General features: G+C 51.1%; 1 protein-coding gene and 1 pseudogene across 2 annotated transcripts in view; both read left to right on the top strand.

Annotated features, from left to right (window-relative positions):
* Positions 1 to 5,896: 5,896 nt before the first annotated feature.
* On the top strand, positions 5,897 to 9,935 carry LOC126509320 (charged multivesicular body protein 1a-like; annotated as a pseudogene).
* The window catches only part of Traf2 (TNF receptor associated factor 2), a 26,700-nt gene continuing 20,480 nt past the window's right edge, over positions 9,874 to 16,093 (top strand). Inside the window, exon 1 of one of the 2 annotated variants that reach the window (XM_050155067.1) lies at positions 9,874 to 9,931. The gene's annotated coding sequence lies outside the window, so the exon portion shown is untranslated. Of the gene's footprint in view, positions 9,958 to 16,093 lie in introns of both variants that reach the window. The other variant, XM_050155066.1, reaches the window with a different exon arrangement.

Genomic DNA, 16,093 nt, shown 5'->3' with positions numbered 1-16,093 from the left:
CATCAGGAATCCAGCCCTGGTGTCTCCTGCCCAGTCCTTGCCCCCCAACCCTCTGGGCTCAGAGAGATGCCATGAGGCTGCCCTCCTTTTCTCTCTGTGGAGTCACCAGGCACTTTCAGTCCCAGTCAGGGTCTTCCGGTGTGTTCCAGGCTCAGAGGTTGCTACTCTGGAGAGAAGCCTCAGCAGTGAGCATGGTAAACTATCTCCAGAGACAGTGAGTCCTCTGTTCGCGTATTTAACATGAGTGGCCTGCCTGCATTAGCCACTTTGTCATCACACATTTCTGTAGCCTGCAGGAACACAAGTTAAAGATGGCGGTTTATTTCTTCCTTTCAGGATCTGAGTCCTCTCCAACCTCATCTCTTCAGCCCAAATACCCGCCCTCCCTTCCTGTTTTCTGCTTTGTTTTGTTTTAAGTCAGGCAAACACTGGAGCTCTTCCTTAGTTGCTTCCTTCCATACTGTTTGATGCACAGTCTCTGACTGAACCTGGGGCTCCAATGGACTGGGGTTGTAAGCGTCCAGCGCCTACATGGCCGCTAGGGATCCGAACTCAGGTCCTCAGACTTGCATGGCAGCCACTTTACTGAATGAATCTCTCCAGTCCGCTGTCCCTCTTTTCTTCCTTTCTTCCCCCTCCCTCCTATTAAGCCAAACCCTAGGACAAAATGTATATTTTGTGTTAATATGTAAGATTTTTGTGTTATGTTATTATATAATATCTTAAAATAATCTTGTGTGGGAAAAGTCAGTATATTTTTTAAAAAGGATACCAAAGCATTACAAAATGTAGAAAGATAATTTTATGAATAGGAGTGAGATACAGCTCAGTAAACTGGAAGCCATTTTTTAAGAAAAAAATCTATAAAGATTTTAATTTATTTTGAGACAGAAATCACTATGTATGTCTGGCTGTCCTGGAACTCACAGTGATTCACCTGCCTCTGTGGCAGGCTTTTTCTTCTGGGCCACCAACCAGCTCCCAAACCACAACATGGAGACATTATTAGTTTTGAATGCTCGGACAGCTTATGCTCATTTCTGGCTAACTCTTTTTAACTTAAATTAACCTGTTTCTCTTTATCTACCATTGGCCTTGGGGCTTTTTACTTTTCTGTCCTTCTGTATGCCTTACTTTCACTGCTTCTCGTCTCTGGCTTGCAGCTGCCTGGCTGGCCCCAGGCATCCCTCTCGTTCTCTCTTCATCTGTCCGTTCCTCTTGAGCCTAGATTTCTCCTCCTATCCATTCTCTCTTCCTGCCAGCCCTGACTATTCCTCTCCTGCTTAACATCCAACTTTTTATTAGCCCAATCACGTGCCTTCGGCAGGCAAGGTGAAACAAATGCAACTCATCTTTTCATACTTGAACCCATCCTGACATCATTAAACAAATGCAGCATTAAAAAAAATAAAATAAAAATAAAAAAACAAATGCAGCATAAACAAACGCAGTGCACCTTTGCACAGTTCAAGCAGAATTCCAGAGCATGAACAAACGCAACACATCTTTACCTAAATATTCCACAACATGCCTCTGCCTCCCAAGATATTTTATTTTTAATTTTCTGTATATGGGATAGTGGTGGGTGGTGTGTATGTGTGTGCAGTACCTCTAGAGACCAGAAGGGGGTGTCAGATTCCCTGGACCTGAAGTTACAGGCAGCATCAAATTCTGCCGCTGTAGCTGCTCCTGTTACCCTGGGCTCTGCCTTTGACCTCCTCAGCACAGCAAAATCACCACACTGTGCTCGCTCTCCATCCCCCTGTGAGACTATTGAAGAAGCGTCCTAAACAGAAAGCCAGAGAGAACATAGGCAACTGAGGATCTGTGTCCTCACCCGCCCCCTCAGGTCCTCAGTTCTGCACTGCCGGTTGCCCAATGCTTACAGACAGTGGCTTCCATATTCTATCAGTTCTCTACAGTTGTGGGCAGTCAGGGGCCTGACACTGTGTTGTGTAACAGTTTCCTCTGGGTTCCCCATGACCGCGAACCATCTTGAAGTAGAGAAGCTGTGATCACCCATAGGAGACCCTCAGGAGATCAGAACTATTGTCATTCCCTCATTTAGAGACGATGCTCACAGACCCCCTTCTTGATGCATAAGCAGCAAACAGCTTCTGGGGAGGAGATTACTGGTGGTATAACTGCCTGTGAGCTGCACAGGGCCTTCCTGGAGATGGAGCTGCCTTTGAGTTGTCTAGACTTCTGTAAGTGACCCTAATAAACTCATTGTGCACCAAAATGGACTAGGACAGAATGTTTCCTTTGGTCTGCCATTGCTCTCTACCTCTCTGGGGAATGAAAATAGCATCCCCAGAAAAAGTCACATACCACCTCGTCATGAATAAAAACGGCATTCTAGAACTTTAGTCCTCAACTGTCCCTTGGTTTCTAGATTTAGGAAAACAGTTCTTAAAAAATACTTATTTTTAGCTGGGCATTGGTGTCAAATGCCAGTAATACCAGCACTTGGAAGGCCAGAGCAGGATGATCTCTGAGTTTGAGGCCAGTCTGGCCTAGAGAGGGAGTCTGAGACAGCCAAGGCTACACAGAGAAATCCTGTCTCGAAAACACAAAAGCAAACATTATTTTTAACCACGTGTGTATGTGGGGTTCACACATGTGGAACAGGTGCCCTCTGAGTCCAGAAGTGGGCACCGGACCCCTTGGACCTGCAATCACAGACAGTTGTGAGTCACAGTTTGTAGCGTGTATAGTGATGGGGAAGGTTCAGGAATCCTTATCGAATACCATATTTGAAGTTCATTTCTGAACTTCTTCCCATATATATCCATGACTTCAGAAGAAAAGTTTCAAATTTTACTTTGACAGAAGGTGTTCTGATCCATTAAAAGGAAATATAGGTGGGTAGATAGATTTGGCTGGACTGTCTACGGTGCCTGACAACAGTAACATGACCACGTTTCCTCGGTTACACAGGGTCTAACTGTGTGTTCCAGGCTGGTCTAGAGTTCTTCTGTCTCAGTCTCTTGAATGCTGGGATTACATGTGATTACATGTGTGCATTACTGCACTTGGTTCAAAAGATCAGTTTTGATAAAGTCAAATTTGCAAACATTACAGTTCAAAAGAGATACTGGTCTATACTGTTATCTCAAAAGTCATTACATTTAGTTTAAGTGGTTTTTGAGTCAAGGTGCTCCCCGTGTGGGTCAAGCTGCTGTCACGCTTGCCTGCCTCTGAGTTCTGGGGTTCCAGGCATGCCCTGCTGTGCCTGGCTGAATGAGTGTTTACTCCACCATGAAGCTTATTCTGTGCTCTTTTCACTAGCGTGACGGTGCAGAGTGCTGCCACCAGCAGCTGTGAGCCCCCGCCAGCTGCTCAGTGTTGGAAGGGAAGGCAGGGGCAGGTTTGAGCGGATGAACAGGCGCGGCGAGGGTTGTGCTATATGGAAGAGTGGGTCAGAGAACCTAACACCTAAGTAGGCAGCAGACTGTGTCCAAATAAGGCACCAGCAAGAGATGAAGATGCAATTCTACTAAAGTCCAATTTGGCAAACCATTGAGTTTATTGGGTACTTCCAAAGCATGGGTGAGTAGTCACTTAGAGGAGCAAATCCCAAAGTGGCCGTAAAAGTCTCACCCAGCACGGATGATGACTTCCTTATGGCTGCATAGGTGGCGTCTCCCTTCACATAACCCCCACATTATAACTCTAGCACCTCCTGAGAACAAAAGACTACGTATATCTGAGGCAGAACTGCTTATATCTGGCAGGGGGTGAAGGAAAGAGGGGCTGAGATCTCAGGTCTGTGACCATCCCCACCCAATTCTTCTATGAGGGGATATCAAGTCCCAATCTTGAGGACCACCTGGGAATAGTCACAGCTGCCAATGTAGGAGGCAAAGGCTGCTACGCTCGGAGGATAGCATCCTACCACGGTAGGAGCCCCTGTGGAAAATGTGATAGGGAGGGACAGGGACACCCGGCTGCCGCAAGTGGAAGGGGGCCCCTGGGATCTCGAGTGTTGAGATTACAGCTGACATCACCACAGACATGTGGCTGCACGGCCTTGGAAGGATGGCTCCACTTGCTAGGTCTGAGTGGGAGCAGCGCTGGTACAGGTGTGTGGGTAACAGCGAGGCTACCCTGTCAGATGCCAAGAAGGTCCCGCTCACAGCCCTTTCCCTCTCTGGACGGCAGGTGGCATACTCGCTGTTCTCTGAGAAGTTAGGAAGCCCTGTACTCTGCCCCATTACCTGACAGCCAGCCAGTGTGAACGATGGACCTGGGCCCTGGACCACAGAGGTCACAGTTCAGAAATGCTACCATTATATCTTGTACAGATGACGTGTTTATGGTCATGAGAACCCAGGGTTACCAGGAAAGACAGCGGCTTTAACCTGAGGCTCTAAGGCCCGGAGAAGGCCCATGCCAAGCACAGGGAGTGTGGTACTGCCTAGTACAAAGGATTGTGGCCAAGCTGGGCCTCGGCAGGAGAGTCTGATCTCCAGGGCTCATGCAAAGCCAGATGCAGCAGCTCACTTCCATAGTCAACAGTATGCCTGCCTATGGCAAGACAGGAGGCAGAGACGAGAAGTGTTGGAAACTTGCAAGCCAGCTAGCCCAGTCTAAGTCAGCAGTGGCAAATGAGAGCCCCTGACTCAAGGGGAGAGGTGAGGAAAGACACCTGAGGTTGCGTTCTGACTTCCACACACGTGCGGTACACACTGTCCTGTCCAATCATCACAGCCTACCCCAACCAGCTCTGTCAGCACTTGAGGTCCCAACCTGTTTTGGTGTGTCACCTCAGCCGTCTTCAGGACAAATGCCACAGCACATGCCCACGCAGAGTCAAAGATTCTACTGAAGAGGGGGTTGTGGTTGATTCCAGGACTCAGGGAGTGAGCAGATGCTGTGTGGGTCCTCTTTAGTCTGTCCACGGGACACCCCCAACCTCTGCCTGGCCCTCTGGTTGTCTTGTTGGGTAACTTTTGCTTTCTTTTTAGCAGAAAGGAATGCACGTGGGAAACCCCTGAGTAGTCCAATGATACGGTGACTCACCCATTTCCCAGTCAGCGAGTGAGGTGAGTCCCCGGGATGTCACGCAGTTCCGTGCTGGTTGGTGGGGCAGTAGCGAGGCCACTTCCCATTCAGGACACCTCCCATCTGTTGACCTGGTCTAAATCTGTACACACTCTGCACACCAGTACGCCACCCCCCAAAAAATGCACACAAAATCTCAAAAGTAGAGAAGTCTAAAGGCCACATTTGCGGTGGCAGTATTGGGCCAGCAGGCTACAGTTAAGCTAGGGTAATGTCACTCTCTGGCTCAGCTGCCATTAAGGGCAGGGGGTAGTGTCTTGCTGGTGAAATCTTTGGTGGATGTGGGTGAGGTGAGGTCTGGAGGACGGAGCAGACACACATTTTCCCCTAGCGGAGTAGACGCTCTGCTGTGAATGAGTCTTTCTGTCAGGCTAGGCTGCTAGTGTCTCAGCACATGCTCAGGCCTCTCAGGCGCAGCCTGAAGGAAACACCTTACACTGGTAGAGCTGAGAGAGTTCCTGCAGGTGGGGACTCACTAGTGCTTGGGGCAAACATGCTCTAGCGAGATCATCCACCCAGTGGCTGCCTGAGTTCTGTCAGAAGATGACAACCTCGCTGTCACATTGGTGGAATTCTTGATTCGGTTAGGGGAATTCTACCTCCTGACAAAGCAAGAGTGCAGTCGGGACGGCCGGATCAGTAGCCCCAGCTTCAAACAGTTTTCATCCTAGAACCATTTTCACAGTTGCAGGGAATCTCCTTGTGACCAGGATCTCACCTGAACTCTCCTTCCGCTCCCTAGTCCTTGCAATCCTTGTGAGATTGCTACTGTAGTTATTAGAGTCAGAGCCCGTTCTGGCATCCCTAGCAAGACGCTCGGGCACTTGTCCTCAATAAGCCAATTAAAGAGAAAATGCACCAGTGAAAAGCAAGAAAGATTTACTCATTGTGGCCAAATTAGAAAGACAAAGCGATCCAGTGACACAACTTCCCCACATTTACCTTTAGGGTCCTGCATGAAGTTTAACTTCAAGTAGAGGCCAGAGTTATGCATCACTAAGTAGACCGGGTTAAAGTGTGGTCCTGCCATCACTAACCCAACCCATTGTCTCAGCTCCAGTCTACCGTGCAAGATGGATTGATGTTGCAGATCTCTTCCCAGGACACAAGTTTTCCTTTGATTGGTCTTGGCTTCGGCCTGTTCCTTTCTCCTGCATGAGATTCCTGGAGAGTATTTCAGTTTCATGGAGTCCATTATTTTAGGAGCCTAATAGCCAAAGAGAAAGGCTATCGTAGAATAGTTTTAAGACGTGTCACGTTTGCCAGCTGGTCCGAAAGATCTCGTCCCCTTCACCACCCCGAGGGGTGCCCTACCTGACTGGCCATGGACGACATCCTGTTCCAGTTGAAGCAGCTAGAGAAACTGGCCAAGAAGGCAGAGAAGGACTCCAAGGCTGAGCAGGCCAAAGTGAAGAAGGCCCTTCAGCAGAAAAATGTGGAGTGTGCCCGCGGGTGTGCTGAGAATGCCATCCGCAAGAAGAATGAAGGTATAAACTGGCCCCGGATGGCGTCCCGTGTGGATGCAGTAGCCTCCAAGGTGCAGACAGCTGTGACCATGAAGGGGGTGACCAAGAATACGGCACAGGTGACCAAAGCTCTGGACAGGGCGCTGAGTGCCACGGATCTCCAGAAGGTGTCTGCGGTGATGGACAGGTCTGAGCAGACAAGTGCAGAGCCCGGATGAGCACACATCGGTAATGGAGGATTCCAGGAGCTCTGCCACCACACTGACCACACCTCAGGAGCAGGTCGACAGCCTCATCAAGCAGATTGCTGAGGAAAATGGCCTGGGGGGTCTTAGACCAGCTCAGCCAGCTTCCAGAGGGTGACTCTGCTGTGGGTGAGAGCTCCGTGCCCAGCCTGGAGGACCAGCTGTCTCAGAGGCTGCTGCCCTGCGGAATTAGCATGCCCTCAGCAGGTGTTGCCTCCCTTCTATGATGTACCGGAGGCTTCTGCCCCACTTTCTCCAACCCTTCATCGCTGCCTTGGCTCTTTTCCAACCTGTCAGGCTGGGCGCCTTAGAACTAACTGAGCCTTAGGTTGGGCAGTGGGCCTTTGTCCTGGTATTGAATTTGCACAAGTGTGGGTGACTCACATGATTTGTGGGCCACAGCTGGAAGAAGGCAAACTCTGTGTTGTCCTTTGCCTATGTGGAGTTGACAGGGTTTGACCAGCAGCTGTGTAGACTTCAGCCCAGGGCTTCAGGGCCTTCAGTTTCCAGTGAGCACACACCTGCTGCTTGCTGTGGCCAGGGAGGATCCAGAGCCACACCTTTGCTAGGCAGCTCCTGGGAGCCTCTCCCTGACCTCTGCAGACAGGAAATCCTGTTGTGTGACAGCCCTGAGTAGGTTCCTGTGGAGTTTTGTGTACCCGAGATGTCTAGAGCCACCAACACTGGCTGGAGCCTTTACAGGTGGTTCCTCCACTCCATCTTCCCAGGGCTGAGTTTGTTCCTTGGCTGCCACTCCCAGCCGGCTGAGTTGGCCTGGGCTTTCTGTCCCTCAGCTCCCTTCCCCAGCCCACAGAACTGGCATCCAATCTCAAGTCCAGGTGCTCCCTCCCGAGAGATGCTTACCCTTCCTCAGCAACTGCCTCTGGAAGGGCTTGGGGCCACTTGGGCTGCGCATCTGTCTGATGGTGCCAGGCCTCCAGCGTTACCGCTTTTCAGGCCCTTTAAAACTTCTCACTCTTGAATGTGAGGTCCCCTGACTCTTCTGTCCTTTTAGATACAGGCTGCTGCCCTTCTGCCTTCTCCAGGGGAAAGTCAGGGTGGCTAACAAATGAAACCGGGACAGTCATCTTTGGCTTCGGTCGGCTCTTTTACACCCTTTTGTAGTGGGAAGCTGGCAGGGAGCAGGCAATGAGACTACCTGGGGCAGCCTGAAGGCTGTGTGCACGGGCCACAGTTGTATTTTCTGTCTCCTGAAGTTTACTCATGTTCTTAAAACTCCTGGTGGTTTTGTTCCTTTGCCAAAGTGGAAAGGACACAGCAGATGGGGTGTGTTTGTCCAGCCCTTACCACAGGTTGAGCAGGGCAGTACTGCCTTGCAGGGTTACACTCAAGCTTGGATACTTCACCTGGACTTGCTGTCCAGTTCTTTATTAGGCCAATCAGTTGTTTTAGACAGGCACAGTAACAGCTTCACAGAGTTAAACTGTTTCTGTTCTGCACTTCGGGGGCCCCCTCAATGTTCCACATTACAAAGCTGATGTTGAGGGCGGGGACCAAGGTACAGTCTAACCACGGGCCCCTCAGGCTTCCTGAAATCAACCTGCGTGACAGGTGTTGAGAGTAGCTGCAGTCTCTCGGGACAACTTGTGAGCTCTCTGAGTCCTGAAGGGTGCAGGATTTGTGGAACACTAGTAGATTTGGGGGGTGCTGGGTTGGGTTCATCAAAATGGGCATATATCTGCCTTTAAAGTGCTGTTGTAAATAAATTGATTGCTGGAGAATAAAAACAGATGTGTTACATTTGTTTATGCTATGGAACATCTGTTTAATGATATAAAGATGTTTATGTTTTATGTTGCATTTGTTTAACTCCATGAAGCTTTTACTGTGCCTGTCTAAAACACCTGATTGGCCTAATAAAGAACTGAACAGTCAACAGCAAGACAGGAGAAAGGATAGGCGGCGTTGTTAGGCAGAGAGAACAAATAGAAGGAGAAATATGGGAGAAAGGGTAGGAAGAGCAAGAGATCAAGGAGCCAGAAAAGAAGGGGCGCTACACAGCCAGCCACAGAGTAAGAGTGAAAGTAAGATATACAGAAGTAAGAAAAGAAAGGCGCACCGAGGCAAAATATAGACAGGATAACTTCAGTTAAGAAAAGCTGGCAAGAAATAAGCCAAGCTAAGGCCAGGCATTTATCATTAAGAATAAGCCACTGTGTGTGATTTATTTGGGAGCTGGGTGGCAGGCCCCTCAAAGAGCAAAGAAAAATGAGCCAAAAGAGTAAAAAGAACCAACAGCAAACGGCACAAGTGTCTCTCAAACTCAGCTACAGAACGAATGCAGAGGAGACTCGGGGTATCGTGCAGAGGTGTCCATCCTTTTGACATTGTGATATAACATTTACAAGTGTTGGGATGCATTCATGGCTATCCTGGGATACATGCTGCAGGCTGGACATATCTGGTGTAGAATATTGGTGAGATCTTGAGCTGGGCGGTGGTGGTGATGCCCTTAATTCCAGCACTCTGGAGGCAGAGGCAGGCGGATCTCTGTGCTTTCTGGTCTACAGAGCGAGTTCCAGTACAGGCTCCAAAGCTACGAGAAACTCTGTCTCGAAAAACAAAACAAAACAAAAAATAGATTGTTGAGATCTAATTATTTTGTGTGTATACATATATATGTGTGTGGTGTTATTTATACATGGTTTGTAATGTGTGTGTGTGTGTAATAAAATAATGCATACATTCCTGCTCTCTTTCCATATCAAGGATCCCAGGGATTGAACTAGGGTCATCAGGCTTGGTGGCAAGTGACTTTACCCACTGACCTCCAGAACACCAGGTTCGTGCTAGGAGCGCGAGTGTCCCAGGAGGACCTAAGCCAACCCGCCGCAGCTCACGTCAGCCCCTCATCGACTTTGCTAGGAAGCAGCTGGGAAACAAGCTCAGGACCAAGCCGCGCGGCGCCGGCCAATCGCCGCTCGCTGCGGCTCCCTGCTCGCTCCTGGTAGGTTCCTGCTTCCGTCCGTCAGAGGAGAGGGCCCAAGGCGGCCCATTTGACAAATCGACGCCCGCTGCCGCGCCCTGGGAGCTCCTGGTAGGCTCGCGCTTCTGTCCGTCAGGCGGGACGGGCCGCGGCAGCGGGGGTGGTCCCCGGCGGACGCTGAGTTCCGGGCGCGCGGAGACCGTTGGGTGAGGCGGCGCGGAGCCGAGCCGGGGTCAGCGCTCACGGCCGGTGTGGCCGGGGTCAGGCGCGGGGCGGGAGTGGCGGTTGGGGGTCAGGTGCGGGGCCGCCGCCGTCGGGGTGTGGGGGTGTGGGGTTCGGAGCCGCGGGGCCGGAAACTGAAAGTCGGCGGGAGGGGGGCCGGAAAAGTTCGCGACGTCGGCAGCGGTGCGTGGCTGCGCGCGCGGCCCTGGGCGCTGTGGTTCGGGGTCACGGCCTTACGATCCCTTCCCCCGATCTCGGTCCGGCGTCCTTGGCTGTGGGACCCACGAACCCCACTTGCTCTTGGGCGAACGCCTGGTTTCCTGGGCCACTTTCACTACCCACCTCCCCACCTGCATCAGCTTTTGAACCTAGGGAGTCAAATTAAGTCTGACGCCCCCAGTACTCAGGCGTCTCCCTTTCAGACTCTGACACCCGGCTCCACAACCCACGGACACCCCCTCCCCCCAAACCCCTTCCCTGTTGGTGTCTCATTTTTCCTGGTGTCCTTTATCTTTTCAGATCTCACCTTTCTGCCCCTCAGGACCCCTTTCTCTGGGAGCTAACTTGATGGGATCCTAAGTGTCAGGGGGTTTGGTCTGATCCCAGGGCCCTTTTCTCCTTGAAGCCTGCTTAGTGGAGGTTGGGCTTGGTGGACACTCTTCATGATGGACATGTAACCCCAAGCAGGTAGTGAGGACATGAGATTGGTTAGAACCCAAAGGCGTACTCCCTGCGGGCCCTACACATTCGGAGAAGCACAGAGTTGGGGGACTCAGGAAATCTTCAGCCCCACGGACACAGTGCAAGGTCATCTTGTGTGCAGTTCACGAGTTGGAAGTCCTTTGTTTCTGGCTACCAGTTGGTCCAGAGAGGTCACACTTGGCCTTGCCACAGTGTCCTATGCCTGTGTGACTGGCTGAGAAAGGTGGTATTTAGTGACCCCAAATTACTGTTACTGGGTGGAGACCTACAACCAATCCCAAATTGGTGTTTAAGTCTATTAAAAATTAGCTTTATGGCTGTATTTGTTGTGTACCACAGCATTTTAAAGCATTTGACAAAAGCTCAGGCATCATTCCCCCCCCCCCACTTACTTGCTTTTGTGTGTGTGTGTGTGTGTGTGTGTGTGTGTGTGTGTGTGTGTGTGTTTTGAGACAGGGTTTCTCTATGCAACCCTACAACTAGTTCTATTGACCGGGCTGGCCTCCTACTCACAGAGATCCTCCTGCCTCTACCTCCCAGATGCTGGGATTAAAAGTGTGCACCACCACCACCGACTCAAGGGTAGTTCTTTATCAAGCCTTGTGTGCACAGCTGGAAGGCTGTGTGCTTCCAGCTGTGGTGTCTCCCTGTCCTGTCCTGCAGGGCACATCTGTGAGGTGTTTATGTATTTGCTGTTTCTTTTTCCTCTGGGGACCACCCCCCCCCCAGTACTCCTGGAACTGGACAGACTAGTCCCTGACAATGCAGGCTGCCGGGAACCCTATTACTCTTTCCTGTTTGCCGGTCATCATGGGGCAGACTTGGTCCTCAGCACCTCTCTCTGCACACCTGATGGCTGCACAGGGCCTGGAAAACTCTGTGCAGCGATTGGAGTGAGGGCCCTGCGCATGCATGTCCAGTCTCACATGGGGCGCTTCCCGACAGAGCCCTCCAGGAATCTCTGGACTGTGATTCCCCCTGCACATAGAGGAATAGTGGCCTGGGCTGCACCACAGAAACGGCAGCAGTCAGCTTGGAGAAGGCCCTCTGCTAGGAAGGAAGTGTGTTTCCAGCCTGTCATCTCATTGCTGTTTTGGGAGTTGGTTTGGGGTTTCCTTCTTGACAGTGGATTGCTAAGCCCCCAATTCCCGTGTGTTGTTATGTAAATTGTGAGTATGGCGTGGCAGGTGGATCCCATGGGTAGTTGTGAACTGTACAGGCATGGACGAGGTAACCTGGAGAAGAAAAAAAATCTAGAAAAAACTGCCGTAGGTCCTGCAGATTATGCCAAAGGTGGGGTGTGCAGCTTCAAGGCTTATGTTGGAGATTCCCCCCGTTTGCTGGCCCTGCCCCTTTACCCTGGGCATCCATCACACTACTGTACTGTGCCTGCCTTGTTGCTAGCCATAGAGAAGGAGAGCCAGTGAGTGCGCTCTGCACCGAGACCCTGGGCCCCAGGTGGGCAGTGTAGTTGTTGTCTGGGGGCAGCTTGTAATTTAAGTGGACGGGAACTGGAAATCTGAGCACAAGAAAATCAAGGATTTGGAATTTAGACAGCAGGCACATGACCCAGAGTTGGGGTGCTCTGTTTAGAGCAGAGGGCATGGGTTGGGGATGGGGTGAGTTTGTGAAGGACTGGGCCAGTTGTTACAGAAAGGGATTTTGTGCTGTGTGCCAGAGTTAGCTGCTGGCTGTCTAGTTATTGACGTGACTGCAGCCGTCAGTGGAAGGCGACTTCCCTAGTAGTAGCCAGGAGGGGAGAGCTGTAGAAGCTGGCTCCCCTCCTTCCTCTTTTAGCTCTGTACTTGCCTGCTGACAGCCAGTCCTGGGAGTAAGGCCCTAGCAGAACGGGCATGGCGCAGACCTGAGAGAACTGGTGGGAACTGGAGTAGGCAGACAGGTGGAGTTGGGGCGGCATTAGCTTTCGCCGACCAGAGTTGGGAAGCCATTGAGGTTCTAAGCTGAGTAGAGGCTCCGACTTCATGCTGTGATAAAGGTTCCTCTGGTCCCCAGGAGGCCACAGTGGCCCCAAGGAAGCTATGCAGTCAGGGCTGGAGCTATCCATTTGTTTGAGTGTTGAGGTCCTAACAGAACTCAGGCGCTCAATTCACAGGTGAGAGAGAAAGAAAGAGACAGACAGACATTTAAACCTAAATCTGGAACTGGGTAGTCATGGCACACACCTTTAATTCCAGCATTCAGGAGGCAGAGGCAGGCAGATCTCTGTGAGTTCAAGGCCAGCCTGGTCTACAGAGTAAGTGCCAGAATAGGCTCCAAAGCTACAGAGAAACCCTGTCTCAAAACAGGAGAAAGGCTTGTTGAGGGGCATATCTGGGAGAAGGATAGACAGGGAGGTTAGAGCCCAACTGTGTGTTGTGGCATTTTTTAAATGGAAACATTTTCTTGGCCAGGTGGTGGTGCCTGCTTTTAGTCCCATCACTTGGGAGGCAGAGGCAGGTAGATCTCATTGAGTTTGAGGCCAGCCTGGTCTACAAAGAGAGTTTCAGGTCAGCCAGGACTGTTGTTACACAAAGAAACTCTGCCTCAAAAAAACAAAAAATAAAATATGATTAAACCTGCCCTACATTCATGTCTTTCTGGTTGTTTAGTGCCAGCTGTGTTTTTTTTTTTTTGTTTGTTTGTTTGTTTTTTGTTTTGTGACGTGGTGTCTTACTGAGCTCAGGCGCTAGTGAGTTTCCTCCCACAGCGCAGATGGCACGTGTGAGGCTGGGAGACGCATCCACCCCAAGAGCGGGGCAGAGTCAGGTTTGCCCTCCTGTCCAGGGCCATCCACCCTGGTGGGCGCTTAGAGTAGATGGAGGTTATACATATGCTTTATGAACTTGGATGTGGGCATCATTAAATTGTGTATGCAGAAGAATCGAGTGGATGTGGGCACGTGTGAGCTGTGTCCTGCAGGTTAGGGACACCCAGCAGCCTTGTCATGGTGTTCGGTACAGGAGCTCTGTCAGGAGTCTCAGCCTTAGACATCAGTGTGCCTCTTTTGTAAAGGGTACTCCGTGAGTGTGGGGGTCATTGTGCTGCTTATTGGTTCCCAGGGGTGGCCAGGGGGAGATGTCCTGCTGTTTGTAATGCTGTAGTTGTGTGTACCTGAAGATCTCAAGGGTTCTGAGTTAAAATTCTTTCTGCTTGGGCTCTCTGTTAACTACTCCTGTCTAGGTACAGGTGAGAAACTTCTTTCCTCTTAGAGACGTAAAGATAGAACAGAAGAGTTCTCTTGCTTTCGGACTCAACACCCTCAGCCAAGGGTTGGTTCACAGAAACCGGTCATGCTGGTGCCTGGCATCTGAAAAACAGTTGTTGGATGAGAAGAAGGTGACAGATGGCAGCTGTCATTGCTGTATTGTGAATGTTTTAATATGTGTAATCAGAATTGAGGTACACTGGAAAGGATAGCAAGCTACATGTAAGTAACAGTCATCTTTTAATGAATGCTGCGTTGAAAGCCACGCTAGTGTGTATCCAGGCATGTCCTGTTGGTGCCTGGGGCTCTGAGCACCCGACTACCAGTGGAGGCCAGTGACACTGTGTTTGAAGAAGGGCCTAGGGTTGAAGTGTTTGGGAGCAGTCGGAAGCAGTGTGGTCAGGGCATGGCCAGCGGAGTGGTTGTACAGTTCCCTCACTTCCGAGTGTGTGTGGCTCGACACTGTGGTGGTGGTGTTTGGGATCGGTGTGAAGGAGAACAGGACAGGGTGTCCACCAGACAAGGCAGGATTGGCCAAGGGTTGGGCAAAGAGTGGGCTTGTTGAGTCCCTGGTGAGCGGCAAGTAACCCTGAGGCAGTGGGTAGGGACGAGGAGGGAAGGCCTTGGCAGATTGGCCAGTAGACCTAGAACCAAGTGACTCAGGCTGTGGAACTAGACCCACACTCTGTTTTTCTCACTGTAGCCTTCCACCAGGCCTTTGACTGCTAGATGGGGCCTTGTGCATGCCAGGATGTGAATGCCCGGAGGCTTTGAGGGGCAGGCAAGTCAGTGGGGCCAGCAAGGTTTGAAGGAGGCAGCAAGGCACTGTCTGGCAGTTGCCAGTCATGAAGCAGGCAGTGCTGCCATTGTTCCTGGAGCCTGGGAATTGCCTCTGGTATTTAAATGTGGGAATGGTTCTGAGAGGTGATTTGTTAAATGAAATATGACTGGGATTTTGCTGGGAAGAGAGGACTCCGGAGATGCTGCTGCTCCTGCTATGGCCTCTCTACCTTCAGCACACCTCCGATACCACACACTTCCTAGTCTGCATCCCAAGGCACATAACCTACTTCTTCCTTAAGCTCAGCTTCTGAAACTGAACCCGATCTTGGCAGCTAAGACCCTGGAGGTCCATGTCCTCCCACCCCATACCCCAGACTTTGCCCTCATTGGGACTAGCCTGCTCTTCTGAGTGAGAGCCAGCGGTCTTCCCACACTCTTCTCAGAGGCTGAGGAACCCTGTTTGGCAGAAAGTATGGTTAGCAGCTACCCCCAATGTTTACGCTGCTTTGGACATGGAGATAGGGCAAGGAGGTTGTCACTGGGAAATGGTGTACTCCAGGTACGAGAAGCCACTGGAAGACAGAGGTACCAGGTTGCTCCTTCAGGTAGTCCAGGCCTCTCCACACCTGCCTCAGCCTGAGTAGGCCTCTCTTCTGGGCTCCTGAGTGTGAGGGCTCCCAGAGTGCTACCTGAGAAAATGGGGAAGCAGAAGGCCTGGGTGCTGTGTGATTACTCTGGGAGTTGAGAGGGAGCCCAGTGGAGGCCACTGTGCTGGAGGATGAGGGAGGAGCCTGGGGCTGGAGAAGAGGAAAACAGGATGGGGCAGGCAGAGGTGGTTCTTCTGGTATGGCGGGTGATGCCTAGAGGAGGGAAGAGATGGACTCTAGTTGGCTTTGAGTGAAGCGGCTTGGCGAGGATGGCAGGTGTCAGGTCTGGATGACAGGAAGAGGGAGGGGCTCTGCAGGCTGTGGGCTCAGTGCAGTGTGTGGAGAACTGATACCAAGCAGGGAACAGTGATTAATGCAGACTGACCGCGTCTCATGCCCAGGTGTCCACCTCCAGGGGACTGTTTGGGATCTAAGGACTGCCAGCCTATGGTATGCTTCAGAAGCCATCCACCGTCTTAAACATGCTCATTGTAGGGACCATGGGTGTAGGATGGAGGATGCTGACTTGGTCTCTGCAGGAAGTGCTCCAGCCAGGATCGATTTGATGCCAGAAAGTTGGAAGCTGACGAATTGGATAGTTACTGTGGGTTACATCAAGTCTCGTCGCCCTTATTGTCATCTCTTCCCATATTTGTAGCAGGAGATTGGTTTGGCTTATCTTCAAGGCTTCCCAGAACTCTAAAATCTTGTTTCTTAGATCCTCTTTCAAGATCAGTGTAGTGACCCAGGCACCTCACCATGTGCCTCCTAGTAGATGTCACCACCTTCCTTTTCCCTCTAGAGTGGTA

This window comes from Alexandromys fortis, unplaced genomic scaffold (genome assembly GCF_014885135.2).
Source record: "Alexandromys fortis isolate MF-2015 unplaced genomic scaffold, M_Fortis_MF-2015_v1.1 scaffold_72, whole genome shotgun sequence".
NCBI lineage: Eukaryota > Metazoa > Chordata > Mammalia > Rodentia > Cricetidae > Alexandromys > Alexandromys fortis.
Note: the sequence above shows the minus strand (reverse complement) of the source record. Positions and strands in the feature narration are given on the sequence as shown.